The sequence below is a fragment of the Eschscholzia californica genome, unplaced genomic scaffold (assembly GCF_041429995.1).
Source record: "Eschscholzia californica isolate CP2 unplaced genomic scaffold, dmEscCali1.0.p SCAF_6, whole genome shotgun sequence".
Classification (NCBI taxonomy): Eukaryota; Viridiplantae; Streptophyta; class Magnoliopsida; order Ranunculales; family Papaveraceae; genus Eschscholzia; species Eschscholzia californica.
This window is the reverse complement of record NW_028238483.1, coordinates 4,152,244-4,172,095: the sequence shown is the minus strand read 5'-3', so window position 1 is coordinate 4,172,095 and position 19,852 is coordinate 4,152,244.

The following is a 19,852-nucleotide window of genomic DNA, read 5'->3' as shown; positions in this document are numbered from 1 at the left end:
TGATGAAGCATCTGATTAATTTAGTTCTATTTCTCTAAAAGCAATCTCATGGGTTTCATCATCCTCTCTAGATAGAGGATTAGAACCCCATGTTTACAATGATTATCATGAGAAAATGAAATACAAAATAAGAAAAGAAATAAAGATTGGAGAAGAAATCACCCATTTACGTCCTTCCTCCTTTTGCAACAAATCTCCAGACTTCGTCAATTGTTTACTATTTATCCTTTTTGCCGTTCAATATGGTTGCTGTCCTTTTTTTGATATCAGTCTCGATTCCTGCTTTCTACTTTCTGTTATTCCTCCCAGATGACCCCCTATAAAATGTATTTCTTGCGAAACAGTTCCAAAACAACCTTTGATTGACCTAAACCAATCTTTTTTAACACCAAATCCCACACGACTTTACCATAACTAGTAGCTTCTCTAAATCTTTGGGTTATTCCTTAAAAACAGTCAACTTAATTAGTTTTACCAAAATTAACGACCAACAAGGATAAATCGACGGTCAAGATTTGAGTTTTAACGAACTCATCAACATCCCCAAACTTACATTTTGCTAGTCCCCGAGCAAAATAGAAAAATAAAACCAAACCCATTTCACCACTTTCGTAGAGAATTACGATTGCACTTAGCACGTGCAACAAGCCGTTAAACCTCTAGGTTACCCCTAAAGGACGAGTTGTGTCTCGTGAGGGTTTACAGTGAATATACCCACAAACTTCAAAAATTTCAAAAATCTAAAAGGGTCTAAATATGACATGGACTAAAAATGTTTATCCGAGATAAGTTTTTGAAAGCTAATAGAAACAAAATCCAAGTCAACCAGACCATACAAATGCTAAAAATCTCTTCACTAGTAATCTAGACTCGAAGTGCACGTGACCAACCAATATGAGTATTATTTCGGTTTTGAAAAGACAAGACCTTGATTACCGTCTCAATACATTTTGCCTCGACTACTGCCTCACGGTCATATGCTCAAAAATTTAAGTCACTCGGAAATGGTTCACTCAATGTGCGAGTATGAGTATGAAAGAAAACTCAACACATTACAAAAGAAGGACTGAAATTTTGTCGTGAACGACTGATCTCATAGGAAGGAAACAACCACTAATACGAGACGGGGAAGCTTACCAACTCTTCTCACCTGATCAACTATCTAACAATGCTTCCTAAAGGTCGATAGAAACTAATAATGATGTGACCAGAACTCCTGAGAACTCGACGTCTTCAAATCTTCAAGAACTCTTCAAGGGATAAACACTTAAACAAAACTACACAAACACTTTTTTCTTTGATATTTTTTTTTTCCTTTTTTTTTTTATACACTAAAAATACACAAAGTACTTTCTTAACACTTTCCTTGGGTAAAATTCTCTTCACTTTGTATCATGCCTTATTCTCAGGGTTCTAACAAATGGAGTTCTATCTTCCTCTAGTTGACACTGCTTTCAAGTTTCTTAGGCTACAAGAGAAGGTTTGCATTCCTGATGACATCCCTAGTGGTTGTGAAATTTGAACTCAAAAGATCGAATGAGCTCTTTTAGCATTACGAGGTTGAGTAGCTCTTCACTCTACTCGGAGTTAGCGCAGAAGAGATCACTCAAAGCACAAGAAAGGCTCAGAATCTCACATAGGTTAAGTCTCCACTAATGATCGATTAAGTTCTCTCAGAAAAGTCAACTCTTTACCTATCTAACACTCACATGGCTAGTGCACAGACAACTTCAAGACTCGAAATTCGTGGAAAAACCTTTAGCAAAAGGATATCTCGATCAACGAGACTCTATAACTATTAACAAACAAAAACAACTAGACTCACATTTTCAATCCAAAATTAAAAATTTTGAAAAATTTTGAACCCTTTTGAATTTTTGAAATAATGACTAAAAATTCAATCCCCTATCCCCAAACTTAAACCGAACATTGTCCTCAATGTTCTGAAGACTATGCAAAAAAATAACAGGGTGAAGGAAAAGATATTACCTGATTCCAATGTCCTAACCGTGGATTGCCTCCCAGAAAGCGCTAAGTTTAACGTCTTCAGCCAGACGATACAGATGTTTCAACAAACCTTAAGAAACAGCTCCATAAACCAATAGGCGAAACATCTGAGGATCTACCCAAGACACGAAGTGTTTAGTGAATGGTAGTCTCACACATGTGTAAATGTGTTGCAGTGCATGTGAGACTATCGTGATCAGATAAGAATCCCCAAACTTAGACGACAAAAAGGTCGTTAAGTTTGGCAATGGACTAGAAGAACTATAATCCTGATAGAAAGGATCTATGTAGTACGGAGAGCCTAAGTGGGAGATTTCATAAACTTCCAAACATGACCCTGAGAGACAAGATGTGAGGTGATTTAGAGGACTATCAAAGACACCTGGATTCAGACTAGAAGTTTCTAAAACATGTAAGTTGGGTTCTTCCAAAGGGATAACCCGACCATCCGACTCTAAGTCCTCAAAAGTCGGTTTAGATAAACCTTCTATACTCTCTCTTATCCCGATGTAAGCAGGGTCCTTAAAGGCATCTAGATCTTCATCTAAGTCAAGTGAGCTAATGGTCTCATTCAACAAGTCAAGTAGCCATGACTCATCATCTTTGGTTGTGGAATGACTCTCAAGTTTATCCACATGAAAATGGGATGAAGGTGTCGACGTCGAAGATAACACAACCTCGACTTTTTGCTCCTCCAAAAGGGGCACAAAAGTCTCCTCAGAATTAACAATGGGTTCACACGGTGGGAGTTGTGTCTCCACGATTGACAATGTAATTGGTTTAGACACCAACCATGAGCTAGATTCCAACATGTTATCCATCTCATTAATAATACCCTCCTCATCTAAGCTCAAAAGGGCTAATAGAGTTTCTAAGGGATCTCTCGACTGAGTCGTTGGTAATCCATCTTGAACTAATAACTCTACCAAGTTCAACCCACTAAACTCATCTATGTCATCCGGATGGAGTCCCGCATTAAAAATATTCATCTCCACCGTCATATTTCCAAATGACAATCTTAAAAGACCACTTCTACAATATATGACAGCATTTGATGTAGCTAAAAATGGTCGACCTAAAATGACAGGGATTTGACTCTGAGTATCATGAATAGGTTCAGTATCTAAGATGATGAAATCTATAGGAAAGATAAACTCACCAACTTTTATCAGAACATCCTCTACTATGCCACGTGGTCGTCTGACAGACCGATCTGCCAACTGAAGAACTACAGAAGTAGGTTTTATTTCTCCTAAACCTAACTGTAAGTACACAGAGTAAGGGAGAAGGTTGACACTAGCACCTAGATCTAACAAAGCTCGTTCGATCTTATGGTCCCCTATAGTGCAAGGTAATGTAGGGCTTCCTGGATCTTTGTACTTAGGTGCGAGGTTTTGCTGGATGATAGAACTCACTTGTTGAGTCAAGAAGACCTTCTTATGCACATTCATCTTACGCTTTCTAGTACATAGGTCCTTAAGGAATTAGCGTAAGCTGGGATCTATTTAATTGCATCTAGTAATGGAATATTAATGTTGACTTGTTTAAATATTTCCATTATCTCCTCGAACTGAGACTTCTTCTTTGGCTCTACGAGACGCTGAGGGTACGGGGCTCTAGGAATGTAAGGCTCAGGCAGTACAGGTGGTTCCTCGGACTCAGGAGCCTTCTCGGGCTCATCACTAGAAGGCTCATCACTAGAGACTCTAGTTGGCATTGAAGAGGGTTCATGATCTCTTTCACTATCTTCGAGAACTCCTACCTTATTATCAACTACCCTACCACTTCTAAGGGTGGTTACTGCATTGGCCTGGTCCATCGACTGTTTACCCTTCAGGTTCGGTTCTGGTTGACTAGGAAACATACCCTGCCTAAGGGCTTCTCTAAGTTGACCTACCTCGGTTCTTAAACTATTTACAGCCTGGTTGGTCTCTTGCACAGTCTGGTTGGTCTGTTGTATAGCCTGGTTGGTCTGTTGTGCAAACTCTATCTGGGTTTTAGCTAGTTGCTTCATGGTTTCCTCTAAAGACTCATTGTTTTGAGAAGGATATTGGGTACTAGATTGACCCTGATTTTGAGCATAAGGATTCCTAAGAGCATTAAACCCAAGAGGGTTCATTGAACTACTAACCTGACCCTGATTTTGACCCTTCGACCAAGAAAAATTGGGGTGATTTCTCCAACCCGGATTATAAGTGTTTGAATAAGGATCATATTTCTGACGGTTATCTTGCCTAGAGTTTAGATAAAGAGCATTAGCATGCTCTCTTTCGTCAGAAACAAAGAATAGAGTACACTTATTCCCTGTATGAGATGGGTCTCCACAAACGGAGTACGGATAAGAGATGGATTCATTTTCAACACTCATGACCTGAGTGGGATCCTCCCTGACTGCTTTAGGCTGACCAAGCTCTAGGGCTTCTATCCTTCTCGTCATGGCGGCGAGTTTAAGTTCCGACTCATCAACTCTGTAGATGCCGCCTTTATTCGGAGTAGGGTTTGCCCTAGTAGGAGGTCCTCTAGAAGTTTCCCATGGTGGGATTTCTCGGCTAGATCTTCTAGAAATGCCATGCAGTCATCAACGGATTTATAAGTAAATCCGCCACCACAGAATGACTCTTCCATGGATGTAGTGGGATAGTCTAGTTCGTCATAGAGAAATTGGACTAGTCTGCTCTTTTCATAACCATGGTGTGGACACTGTAGTTCCAGTTCTTTAAATCTCTCAAGATATTTGTAGAGAGACTCTCCTTCTTGTTGCACAAAATTATTAAGACTTTGCCTTAAAGAGGTGGTTTTGTGCTTGGGAAAGAATTTCAGAAGGAATAAACTGGTTAATTCTTCCCATGTGGTAATGGACTGAGGTTGTAAGGCATACAACCAAGATTTTGCTTTCTCTCTCAAAGAGAAAGGGAACAACCTAAGCCTCACTATTTCATCAGACATATTGGGGAATCTTATAGTCCCACAGATTTCTTCAAAATCCCTAACATGGTGGTAGGGATTCTCGTTCTCAACTCCACGAAAGCGTGGGAGCATTTGGATAATGCTCGGCTTTAACTCGAAGTGAGCCGTGGAGTGGGGTAACTGTATGCATGATGGTTGACATGTTCTAGTAGGGTTCATGTAATCCCTGAGTGTCATAGGTGGATTTCCATCCCTGCCTTGGTTTAGATTTTCACCCATAGTGTCACTCAAAGAGAGATTGGCTAGAAGATTACTTAGATGAGTTTCTCTACTAATGAAACGACCTCTCTTATCACGATATCTATCGGGCATAAACTAGAGCCCAATGACCAAGGATATTCTCAACAAAACTTTTTTTTTTTTTTTAAATCGAAAACCGAGGAATCACTACGAAGACCATAGAGGAAAGCAAACACAATCAGTCTAACTCCACCAAGCAACCTAAACAGAATCTAGACAGACAAGTTAGTCAGATTCACCCTAAAAATCTAGACAGCTCCTACTTCGTTACAAAGCTTGAACTATAATTGTTATGAGGGTTACTCCGTCAAAGTAATACGGTCAAACAATTATTGGTGACGACCAACGATGAACGTTGTGATAGCCGTCCAACCTTCGGTAGCGTTGCCTCTTCTCGAGGTGACCTTTTAAAGAACTGAGTGACACTTTCCTTTGAGGAATGCCCAAATAAAAATCAAGTCCCTGAATTGTTTCAAAGATCCTATGAGCTCGTAACCTTAGGGGCTGATGTCTAAATCAGATTTTAGTTTTTAGGTGAGGTTTAGGATCGTGAATGTTGTTACCTATTTGGGCAAGAGAACGGTGATGAAATCCGTCTCCTATCTTTCAATTGGGTTATTGCCCTTACTAGAATGCTTATACTAAACAATTCGATCAAAGCAATTAGGCACACAAAACACGCAATTACCCACTGACAGGGGCTTCGTGGGTGATTAGAGAAATTACCTCCCGTTCAAGACGGGCGATGACCCTTGCAGACGACCCGGGCCACTCTTCCCGCAAGTGTTCGAACCCGAGGCTTCTTTGGTTTTCGGTTACAATTTTTATAAGCCCTCCAATTTAGGGTCAAAACCAAAAATACCAAAAAGAAAGAGTCTAAAAAAATAAAAAATAAAAAATTTAAATCTCTCTTTCCAAAAATAAAATAAAATCCTAAATCTAAAATCTTTCTCTTCTTGATTTCCTCCTCGTTTGCTCCCTTTCTTTAGCTTCTTTTGTGAACTACACAACCAAAAACAAGAAAAGCAAGTTAAATTGATCAAAAAGACAAAAAGAAAATAAAAATAAGAAAAATAAATTTAAAACCCTAAAACTAACTAATTCAAGATCAAAATAAATTTCTAAACTTATCCCCGGCAGCGGCGCCAAAAACTTGATGTGAATTTAACCTAACCTAAATAATAGGCTAAAATAAACCCGTATATTGTAATAAAAACCGCAAGTGCACGGGTCTATGTAATGTAGACCTAGCAAGTACAGGTCGATCCCACGAAGACAAGTCAGAAATATATTTTAATCCTAAACTAGTGAATAATAAACTTTGAGATTTGTTTTTGATGATTAGATTAAATAACGAAGTGAAAATAATTAATAATCGGAAGAAAATCGATGAGATAAAAACCTAGAGATTTTGAATCCACCCATGAACACTTAAAGAAAAAATAAAACAAATTAATCGACACTCCAATTTTTTATCACTCAGACTTTAGGACATGAACTACCTAAAGTCCGGAAAATATTTTCTTTGAAACAATCTTAGCTATTTATATATATTCGCCATTGCTTTTACATTTAAAACAACTTAACTATTACTCATCAAACAAATAAGAATAGGTCATCAAAGAACTTAATCTAAGCATGATATATCAAATCTAAAAGCATGAGCAATGAAAAATTAATTTAAATAATAAATATCAAGTGGGAATTAATACATGAACAATGATGAAGCATCTGATTAATTTAGTTCTATTTCTCTAAAAGCAATCTCATGGGTTTCATCATCCTCTCTAGATAGAGGATTAGAACCCCATGTTTACAATGATTATCATGAGAAAATGAAATACAAAATAAGAAAAGAAATAAAGATTGGAGAAGAAATCACCCATTCACGTCCTTCCTCCTTTTGCAACAAATCTCCAGACTTCGTCAATTGTTTACTGTTTATCCTTTTTGCCGTTCAATATGGTTGCTGTCCTCTTTTTGATATCAGTCTCGATTCCTACTTTCTACTTTCTGTTACTCCTCCCAGATGACCCCCTATAAAATGTATTTCTTGCAAATCAGTTCCAAAACAACCTTTGATTGACCTAAACCAATCTTTTTTAACACCAAATCCCACACGACTTTACCATAACTAGTAGCTTCTCTAAATCTTTGGGTTATTCCTTACAAACAGTCAACTTAATTAGTTTTACCAAAATTAACGACTAACAAGGATATATCGACGGTCAAGAATTGAGTTTTAACGAAGTCATCACACACCATAGCATACATAATGCTACCTGCTGCACTTGCATAAGGCACCCGAGCCATATACTCTGTCTCTTCATCAGTTGTCAGTGACAGTTCACTCGAAAGCTTAAAGTATGCTGCGAATGGAGTACCGACAGGTTTTGCCTCAGTCATACCAAAATGTTCCAACACCTTCTCGATGTATGTTTTTTGAGACAAGACCAATTTCCCAGCAAATCTGTCTCTCCGTATCTCCATACCCGATATCTTCCTTGAGACACCCTTTAACGGATCGTTTAACATATGGATTTCTGACATATCCTTGCAAGCTATCAGCATGTCATCCACATATAGAAGTAGATACACATAAGAACTATCTGAAAGTTTCCTATGATACACACAACCATCATATTTGCTTCAATCCATACAAGGATTTCTTCAGCAAACAGACCTGGTTTTCTTTTTCAAGAATCTAAAACCCCTCTGGTTAACGCATATAGATTTGTTCCTCAAACTCACCATGTAAGAACGCAGTCTTAACATCTAGCCATTCCAATTCCATATCATACAAAGCAACCATAGCAAGTAATATTCTAATAGAGCTATGTTTAACCATAAGAGAAAATACCTCATTGAAATTAATTCCTTCTCGCTGTGTAAACCCCTTGGATACTAACCGTGCTTTATATTGTGCATCCTCCACTCTTGGGATTCCTTTCTTCTTCTTGAAAATCCATTTGCTACCAACAGTCTTCTGACCCTTAGGCTTCTCGACTAATCCCCCAACCCGGTTCTTATTAATAGATTCAATCTCTTCACTCATGGCAAAAGACCATTGCCTCGATTCATCACTCCTCATAGCTTCTGCATAAGTGGATGACTCACCTCCATCAATGCTTTCCCCCAGACTAAGTGCGAATGCAACCATATTTGTCATTCCATACATTCCGGTGCTCGAATGTCGTTCCTTCTCCTGTTTCTCGCAACACTGTAATGAGCATCTTCCTATTCATCTTCTTCAGCTTGCTCATCTATCTGAGGTCTGACCTCTTTCTAGGTGTCTATCTCAAACTCCACCTGTTCCTCATGATCTTTCTGCTCCACCTATTTACCAACACTCTCCTGAGCATCTGCAAGCGTTATTTTCTGAGTATCCATGGCTAGCTCATCAAAAGTAACATCTCTACTGATAAGAAACTTCTTTAATTGGCCATTCGGATTTCACAGCCGATTGAAGGATATTTATCCTTGAGGTCTGAAGGTATATCCTTCCGAAGGAATGTCCTTCGACCAAGATGGCAATGCGTACAATTTGGCTCTTAGGATAAGGATGACTTTATTTGGAAGATCAATCAATCCGGTTCAATTAGGAATCGTAATGCTTAGCTAGAAGCCGCTTACGATTGTCGGATCACTTTGGTTATCCGCAACTAACATAGACCGGATCCTACAACGGGTTACACATAAGAATGGTAACTTGAACAGTGTGAATAGACTGATGGGAACTAGCATATAGATGGATATGATCTAGTCTAATAGTGCTTAAAAGATAGAAAAGAACCGGACTCGAAAGGGAAACCCGGAAAAGGCAAAAACCCACTTTTTGGGCCAAGGGAACTCCCTTAGAGGGAGAACCCTGGCCGGCCACATGTGGGATGTGGGTCGGGTAGACTAAGCCCATTGAGGGCTAGTCTGGCCGACACATCAAGGGGTAACCCTAATTAGGGTTTTCTCCCTAATTAGGAATCCCAGTTAGATTAAACTCTAACTAAAGCTTCTTTTCTGAGAGACTTTTAAGATTCCTTATTTGAGTAGGACTCTACTAAGGTAATGTTTATATAAGGACTAGTTTAGAGTTCTGAAGTGGTGTGAAATTTTCTCAAAGAGGAAATCACTTTCTTTACACAACTATTGGAGAGAGAAGATTTTAGAGAGAAGTTCTCATTCTATCTATCAAGTCTAGAAGAAGGAGTTCTTCATCTCTACCTTCAAGAAGGTCATAGCTGACTGAAAGAAGGGAGTTCAAGCTATTCATTCGGTGTCTCAAGTAAGGAGCTACATTTGAAGCTGTTTGATCTTCAGACGCGATTGGAAAGGTTCGTGAGAAAATTGCGATAAAGGTTAGCTTATCCCACTTCTAGTTCATTGTTAGTTCACGTATTCGATCCTAGATAACTTAGTGTTAATCATATGATGATTGAGGTTCCGCTACCAACACTAATTAGATGGTTAGGATATGTATTAGATACATACAATTCCCAACACCGATAACCTTTCACGTCGGGCTCTAAACCAAGAAATACACATTTCTTAGCCTTCAGATCCAGCTTACCTTCTTTAACATGTTCATAAGTCGGGCAACCGAAAATCCTCAAGTTCTCATACTTTGCAGGATAACCAGACCGTACGTCATTAGGAGTTTTACACTCAATAGATGTGCACGAAGAAATATTTACCAGATACACAGTCGTGTTCTCTGCTTCAACCCAGAACACCTCTGACAGCTCTACATTCGAAAGCATACAACGAGTTCGTTCTAATAGAGTTCTGTTCATACGTCCGACCACAGCATTCTGCTGTGGTGTCTTTCTGACCGTATGGTGTCTCACAATCCCTTGATATTCACAAAACCTATCAAACTCGTTTCTGTAAAATTCTATGCCATTGTCAATCCTCAAGCATTTGATCGATTTTCCAGTCTGCTTCTCAATCAAGGTCTTCCACCGCTTCAACTTTATGAATGCTTCATCTTTGCGTTCAGTATGTATACCCATACTTTCCTGGAAAAACCATATATCAAGGTTAACATGTATCTACCCCCACCATGTGAGCTAACCCAGGAGGGACCCAAAGATTTGAATGGATGTAGTCCACAGTTCCTTTGGTATTATGAACCGTTCTACTGAACTTTACCCGGTATTGCTTCCCGAAGACGCAATGTTTACAAAATTCCGATTTTCCAACCTTCTGTCTATAGAGTAAACCCTGCTTGCTCAGTGTAGCCATCCCCATTTCGCTCATATGCCCTAACCGCATATGCTATAGCTTGGTAGTCTCAACCTCCTTGTCTGATGATGATACCGTTATAGATCCGGTAACAATGTTACCCTGTAGCACATATACACCATTCTTCTTCAACCCCTTCATAATTGTAAGACTCTCTTTAGAAATCCGAAGAACACCACCTTCACCAGTATACTTACAACCATTATCATCCAGAGATCCCAAAGAGATTAGATTCTTCTTCCAATCTGGAGCATGTCTGATGTCTGTTATAGTCCTCACAACGCTATCGTGCATCTTGATTTAAATTGTACCCATCCCACCCACCTTACAGGGAGCGTTGTTTCCCATTAAAACCTTACCGCCATTAATGGCTTTGTAAGAGGAAAACAATTCCCTTCCCGAGAAGCAAGCATTGATAGCCAGAATAATAACTTCATCACATTATTCAATGATTGCTAAAATAGTACCATCGTCATTTTCTTCTTCGAGGACTACTGCCTCCCATGGTTTCTTTCTAAGCTCAGGACAATTCTCCTTGAAGTGTCGTTCCTTCTTACAATTAAAGCATCTATACTTCCTAGGCTTTGATTTAGACCTAGATCGACCCTTCCCATCGCCTAGATGTTGCAACCTTCTCCTTACTACAAAACCATCTCCTGACGTGCTTTCTTTTATTGAACTTCGTCTCAACTCCTTGGAGTTCAATGCTGCTTTAACATCCTCCAATGTTGTAGTTGTTTTACCAGACATAAAAGAACCACCAAAGCTTTCATATGATGGTGGCAGGGATGCTAACAATAGTACTGCCTTATTTTCATCTTCAAATTTGACATCGATGTTTGCCAAATCATAGAGATTTCGTCATATACCTTGCCTCCAGCTTATTCCATAGACCATCGGCTGTAGTTTCCGTCGCTACTTCCCGCATGACCTCATTGCTCAAACACAACAAAATCTATCCGTGAGTTCTCTCCATGAGATCTTCCTTCTCCGCTTCTGATAACGATTCTGCGAGTGCATCCTTCTCGTTCAACATTTTCAGCAAACCATGTTGAACTAATACTGCTCGCATCTTAAACTTCCAAAGATTAAAATCGTTATTTCCTGCGAACTCCTCTATCTCGTATTTCGCCATCACAGAAGCCTCAAAACCTTGGCTCTGATACCAGTTTGTTATGACAAAAGCACGTAATCCAAGAAAAGCAATAGGAAATAAAGAATAATCGCACAGAACACAAGAGATACGTGGTTCGGTTGGTGAGACCTACTCCATGGCGACAACGGCGCGATGATTTCCACTATGATAAGCAAACAAGTTACACAAGGGATTCGTCAGAAATCGACACAGATATCTCCTAGGATTTTAGTTTATATACCACTAAAACCCTAACCCCACCGCCTCATTGACTCTCTCTTTCTAAATCCAAAATACACTTGGATACGCTAACACTAATAACCGACATAAGGTCTGCTCCGCATTCCAATATTTATTGGGGGGTGGTAAATCGGGTTAAAATCAAACCCATATTCAAGACACTTTCAACAACATTTACGAAGCCAGTTGGTAAAAAAAAATGAACAAATATGGATATCATTACGAAAGGTACATGTTGTTTTCCTAGTAATTATTTCAAAATCATTGGAAACTATGAAATATTTCAAAATCTAATCTTTATTCGTTTGTTCGACTTTTTACCTAATAATGCTTTCAATGTGCTTTTATTTTCATACAACCCTAATTCACTAGGAAAAAATTAGACATTCAATGGAAAATACTAATATTTCTATGAGTTTGGTTGGACTTATTAGGGTGATCAATCATCAATAATTGGGGATGCAATTAACTTTGTGAAAGTGCTAGAACAAATTCTTCAAGCAATGAAAGCTCAAAACAATTACCTAAACGAGGACAATTTTGTTTCTCTGCTTGCGGTTTTTTCATATTTCCTCAATACTCATCAAGTTCAACTAATCAGTCTAATAACTCGGAGATGGGGGGGTTCACGACAATGAAGAACGATTCATTATCGAAAAACGGGTCAGACATTTGTGACCAACAAGCCATTTGGTGGCTATAAGTGTCATCGTTTTCACTAAAGCTTTTATTCTTTTGTGGCTTTCAATTTGTGACCAACAAGCCATTTGGTGGCTATAAGTGTTATCGTTTTCACTAAAGCTTTTATTCTTTTGTGGCTTTTAATTTGTGACCAAATGGTAATTTTTTCTCCTATAAGTGTCATAGCTTCTTCTTTGGGTCTCATAAGTATCTGGGCTTCTTGTCTGGCCTCAAATTTGGTCTAGAATTTACTAATGTTTCCTTATAACATTTTTCGTAAAACAAATTCCTTTTTTTTTCCTTTTTATTCATTTTTTTCCTAATATTTCTCTCTCATTCGCTTCACCACCTTCGACTGGCGCCGACAGCAAGTCACAGGGTCCAACCATACTTACGTAGACGACTATCTTCTTTCTATTTTGACTTCTCTTGTAGCCAAACAAGAATAGGAAGAGAGACTATTGCGAAGTTTTAGACAAAAATTGGGGGAAAATAAGTCCTAACATTTATGAAGCAATTCGGTCACAAATATAGGGCCTAAAAATGTTCATCAATACGACCAATATCCTAGCTGAATCCCAACCAGACCAGAGTATGTGGTTCAAGGAAATTTTAAGAGAATATTACTGATGTCAAAATTTGTCTTCCTGATATCAGTCAAGATGTTGAGACTGCTACGTTGACTCACGATCTGGGGTGTGAAATCTGCAAGGAACTCGAGAACCTCTCCGACGCTCAAGACAGTCAGATTGTCTTTGCAGTTAAACTACTGAGTATTGAGTGAACCCAAGTTATGGAGTTGTGACTTACTCGTTGATTTGGTTTGTGCCTTCTGCGAGGCAAGTTGATTACCTTTTGTAGGTTACTTCGAAAGATTGTTGATGAGGCGGTGGAGATCTACCGTATTCGATTGAAACTACTATTTTATAGTTGGGAGATATTAAGATTATTCTTTAGGATTATCCTTTATATTTGAGAAATAAAAGTTACCATGTTCACGGATACTTGATAGATCACGTTTCTGAGCGTATATATTCTTTAGAAGAAGTTTCCCTCCTGCGGTACTCTTGAAGTCCATGTTTAATATATACTTAAGACCTTATCGACTGAGATCTTTGATAAGATTTGAGATTGAGTCGGTAAAGCATTAGGCAGACTTTCTACACCACATGTTTCGGGATTAAGGTTTCGGTTCCACTTACGCGGATCCCCTAGTCTTCTCTTAAATCCCAGGATAAACCTAGTTGTATTTGAGCCAAGGCAGGGGTAAGGCGCCTAAGATGATTGTACCGACGCCCAATTCTGGGCTTGAGTGGCAAATCTCTTTTAGATTTAACCTCCCTGTTGACTTGATATGGGTTGAACTGTTACGCTTTTGGTCTTTTCTTGACTTATTGATCGTAGTCAATTGATGATTTTTTTTAGATCATCAAATTAAAATAATTTTTTTCTAAATCCTGTCATGGCCGAGGTTCAACCGTGATATTGGCCGCGTAAAGTCGCTCTTGAAATATGAATTAATCTTGCAATAAATCTTACACTGTCTTTTGTTTTCAAATATGCTTTCAAATCGAGTTGTTACTTTTGCAATTGTGACTGAAGGATAGGGAAGAAAGCCTTAGTTGCCATTCTTTTAATTTGAAGTATGAAATAGTCAGAAGACTTATTTTTGGATATAGTAAAGTCAGATCTTAGAGCATCTCAAGTTCAAATTTAATCTTAGCAACTTTGAGTACCATAAAGAATTTTCGGAGTTTTCCTTAGAACTCATTCCAATACAAAACAAAATTTGGACCTCTAAGATGATATCGAGGTAGTTAAATAGAGATATCTCAAGAGGAAACTCTATTTCTAGAGTGTCTTTATATATTTTCAAAATAATAATTATTTCTTTACAAAAATAACCATGCTACATGAGTAATTAAAAAGTAGCTTCCTTGCTTACTCGACTTCCGGCAGCGCCTTATATTGCCTGAAATGCCCTCGAAGGTGGTGGAGATACAAAAGAATTGAAGATCTATATCTTTGCCACCTAAGAATGAGATTCTCAATTGAAACTTGATACGTATGACTAATAGAAATATTTATGAGTTATACATTGGAAATGCTCTTAGTCTCTTCAGTTATATGGGTAATCTATAGGCACCCTGCTCTAGGCAAAATTTTAGAAGGATTCACGTGAAAATGCCGCGCCTACAACAATAATGTGGGGAGCTTTAATATCTTCCCAATTGCTATTATCAAATGTAAGAAACGTCAACTCAATTAAATTCTTCACTTTGGGTCCATTCTCAATTTCATTCTCAATACATAAATAGATGAGAAATGTTCATCAAATGGTACATTGATTCTTTTTAAGAACAAAAAAAGAACTAACATATGAAAGTAAGAACATTCTCTGTTACTTATTCACATACGAAGTATAAACCAAAGAATATCAAACAAGAAAAATGGGCCATACCATTTAAAATGACACTTACTTTGATCATATGTTCCTCATCTTCCGACCTGTAAATTTTAGCTTTCAAATTTGAAAGACTTTTTCACTTTTTATGTGATAATATTTAGACGATCATGATCATCTAATTAATTACTTAAACCCATTTTTGAAAGATGTGACTAATTGATTGATTGGCTTTCTACAAAATGGGTCCCATTTATTTTGGAATAAAAGTGTATTATTTACACTTTTAAAAGCGTACAGATGGATCAAGTAGATTTTGTTCTCATAAAAAGAGATCAAAAGTAAACCTATAAAGTTACCTATAAAATTTACCAACCTAGAAAGAGCCAACACTGCCATTGGAACATCTCTAACCACTTCTCATTTCACAGAAATTGATCCAATGGCAGTGGTTGCGACTCCATCTCCTGAGTCAAATACTCGTCAGTTTTCATCAAGTCAAGAAGGCAATGCCACGACCAAGAAATAAATAGGTCGACACATTTCCAAGTCATAATGGAGCCAAACCGAAAGGGTTCTACCATCTAGGTGCAGAACGAGTTTCTTAGGTGCCTGAAGCCTTGTCTTGACTCTAAGCGAAACTCGACTCCTTAAGCCGGTCTTGCTAAACGACATGGCAAGGTGAATCTGAGTCACGGTTTACCAGCCTAAGCAATGACCTGGTCTGAGGTCTGAAAAAATAGAAAGAATGATTGACTAAGCAAGCATGGACCACCCGAGCTCTAAGAAAAGCTGAAACAAAGCTAGGTGACGTGAAAGGCTAAAACAAGACAAAAATCAACTTTCAATACACGATCTATAGATCACCGAGAGGATTGTCAGTAATGCAAGGTTCAACTTCTAAACTCAGACTTTGAATTCAAATATTTAATTAAAAAATGCTCTACTAACTTTATCTTCATAGAGGTTTACGAGTTTTTAACACGTTTTGTGAAGAGGTAAATCACCTCTTGATAATAGAAGATTATAATTAACTGACACAGAGAGAGAGAGAAAGAGAGAGAGATGGGAGAAAGAATTCTCTGTGTGTTGTATTCATTAGTTTACATGGGTATTTATAGGTTTACAAGTGATTTACATATAGAAGTAATCTAGGAATATTGGAAACTTACTTATACATAAAATATTACATAATATAGCAACTTCCTATAATATTAACCCTAGTCGGTTTGCCCCTTGCTCATGGTCGGTCGGGCTTGTCGAGTGGGCCTGATGCTATACTCTAACACTCCCCCTCAAGTTGGAGTAGAAAGGGACGTGAGGCCCAACTTGCCAATAATCGTCTTGAATGCATCAGCTCCTAGTGGTTTGGTAAAGATATCCGCAAGTTGTTCAGAAGTTGGTGTGAAACGAGGAGCGATGACATTTGCTTTGATCTTTTCCCGAACGAAGTGACAATTAATCTCAATATGCTTTGTTCGTTCATGGAAAACTGGATTATCGGCGATATGGAGAGCAGCTTTGTTATCACAGTGAACCGTCATGGGTGAAGAATGTGTTATGCCATGATCTCTGAGAAGATACTTCAGCCATTGAAGCTCACTAGTGAGATGTGCTAGCGCACGGTATTCTGCTTCAGCAGAAGATTTAGCAATCGTTGGTTGTTTCTTGGATTTCCAAGAGAGAGGGCTAGAACCCAACATAGTGAAGTAACCTGTGGTAGAACGACGAGTGGAAGGGCATCCAGCCCAGTCAGAGTCACAATATCCAGTAATGTGAAGAGAACTGGAAGAAGAGAGAAGAAGGCCATGGCCAATGGATCCTTTGAGATAACGAAGGACCCGATGAGCAGATCAAGGTGAGTAGTGCTGGGTTTTTGTAGAAATTGACTAAGATTATTGACCGCGTAACAGATATCAGGACGTGTTACGGTAAGATAGAGAAGACGACCAATCAGCCGTCTGTAAACGGTGGGATCTGGAAGAGGATCACCATCGGAAGGACTGAGACGAAGCTTTTGTTCCATTGGGAAGGGAGAAGGACGGCATGCCGAAAGACCAGAGTCTTTAATGATGTCAAGGGCATATTTGCGTTGGCAAAGGAAGATGCCTTTGGAGGATCGGGAGACTTCGATCCCTAAAAAATATTGAAGACGACCCAAATCCTTGAGAGAGAAAGTGGTGTGGAGAAAGGATTTGAGTTTGGAAATGGCGGATTCATCATTTCCAGTGATGACAATATCATCTACATAAACTAGAACGTAAAGTTGTACGGAAGATGTGCAGAGAGAAAATAACGAATAATCAGAAAGGGACTGTGTGAAACCCTTTTTGATAAGGACGGAAGAAAATTTGGAAAACCATTGACGAGATGCCTGTTTGAGGCCATAGAGAGATTTCCGAAGTCGACAGACTTTGGACTCCCCCTGTTTGGAGAAACCGGGGGGTAATTTCATGAAGACCTCTTCATCGAGGTCGCCTTAGAGAAAGGCATTATTTACATCTAGTTGGTGGAGAGACCAACCTTTAATAGACGCGATTAATAGAAGAACGCGTACAGTAACTAATTTTGCGACGGGGGCAAAGGTGTCATGAAAATCGAGACCCTCGATTTGTGTGTATCCTTTCGCTATTAGACGGGCTTTGTAGCGTTCAATGGAACCATCAGCCTTGAATTTGATTTTGTAGACCCATTTACATCCAATTGCCCTTTTTCCAGAAGGGAGGTCCGTAATGGTCCATGTGTTATTTGATTCTAAAGCGGCAATTTCTTTAGACATAGCCTCACGCTAATGAGGTGATTTGACGGCTTGAGAAAAGGAAGTGGGTTCAACGGTTGTGATTACCGAATTGAGAAAGACTTGATGAGAACCCGAGAATTGTTCAAAATTCAGATATTGAGTAAGAGGGTATACCACGTTAGAATCCGGGTAAGAGTGATAGACGTAGTCATTGAGATGAGTGGGCGGTCGGCGGTTGCGTGATGGCCGTGGAGGATGAATCGGATCAACGGGAGGAGGCACCTCTAGTGAAGTGGGCGCGTGATCGATAGAGGAGGGAGCTGGGCTCCGGCTTTGATCCGTGAGGTGCTCAGGGGTGCCCGAATGGAAGTCACTGTCGGGTTGATCCGAAGCGGAAGGGACATAGCTGAAAGGCCGTGAGGGAGTGCCTATAGGCACATCAGTGGCGGTATGAGAGGCTTGTCGAGTAGCCGATTGTGGATGTGATGTCCTCGGAAAAGTAAAAGTGCCATCATCGTGGATGGAGACCATCGGTCGGTAGGGAGGAGGAGAAGGGATCGGATGTTTAGGTAACATCGGAAATTTATCTTCGTAAAAAAGAACATCACGAGATGTGATTATTTTACGAGAATTCAAGTTGAATACGCGATATCCTTTTTTATTGTGGGGATAGCCGACGAAAATACCCGGAGATGCTCGGGAATCTAATTTTGTTTGTACCAAAGGGCGTCTAGTATAACATAGACATCCAAAGACCCGAAGATGGTCAAATTTGGGAGGAGAACCCAAGAGTTTTTCACGAGGAGAAAGGCCTTGTAATGTTGGTGTTGGCAATTTGTTGATGAGATATACTGCCGTTAGAACACATTCACCCCAAAAGGAAATCGGGAGATGAGCTTGAAGTCGTAAGGAGCGTGCTACCTCTAGAATGTGTCGATGTTTTCTTTCGACGATGCCATTCTGTTGAGGAGTATGAGGGCAACTAGTTTGATGAATAATGCCCTTCTTACGGAACCATGATTGAAGTTCATGGTTCATAAATTCCGTACCATTATCGGATCGGATTGATTGAATTTTCGGAATAGGAATCGTTCCTTGTCCGGATTGTAAATTTGAGATTGAAGAATCAAATTGAGTTGATATATAATTAGAAAAATTCTTGAGAAATTGAGTAGTGTCAGATTTACGTGACATTAAAAAAATCCAAGTGCAACGAGTAAAATCGTTCACTAAGGTTAAGAAGTAACGACAACCAGAGTTTGAGGGAACGGAGAAAGGTCCCCATAAATTCGCATGAATTAATTCAAAGGGACGAGAAGAAGTAGAAGTACTTAACGGAAAAGATAATCGTGTAAATTTGGATAAGGGACAAATTTCGCACGGATTTTTATTGAATGAAACTAATTTCATACATTGATTCTTTGAAATTAAAGACTGAGAAATAGAAGAAGAAGGATGTCCGAGGCGCCAATGCCAAATATCGGAAACATCTTTATTATATAGACTATTACTAGAAATTGAAAAAGAGCAAATCCTAATATCCGTGCGGAGAAAGTATAGTCCTTCATGGAGATCACCAAGTCCAATCCTCGCTTTCGTCAATGGGTCCTGAAAGACACATGAGCAAAAATCAAATGTTACTAAACATCGAAGATAATTGGTGAGTTGGGAGACAGAAATTAAATTGATTTTAAATTCCGGAACATGTAAAACGTTTTTGAGAATTAAGTTTGAATTGAAAACAATCGTTCCAATGTGACGTACTGGAATACGTTTACCATCCGGTAAACGGACAAAACAATGAAGTGGAGCATCAACATAATGTGAAAAACGAGATAAAGAACTACATATATGTTTGGCGGCACCGGAATCAATAACCCAAGGAGAAGAGAGGAATTTAATACCTGTAAAGTTAATACCTGCGTCGGTAGAACCTTGAGTAGGGTTGGAAGCGCCGTTAGACTGGCGTTGGTGATCAAGTAGTGAAAGAAGACCTTGATATTCCTCTTGAGTTTATGAGGTGGCTAGAGGTGTTTCCGTGGGAGGAGTAACCGATTCGGTTATGGTGGCGGCAATAGGACCGGACGGTCGTGGTGGGCGATTTGGCCGAGCACCCGAGTTGGATCGGTTTGGATAACCGTGTAGTTGATAACATGAAGCCCGGACGTGGCCATGTTGTTGACAATAGTCACAAAAGGGA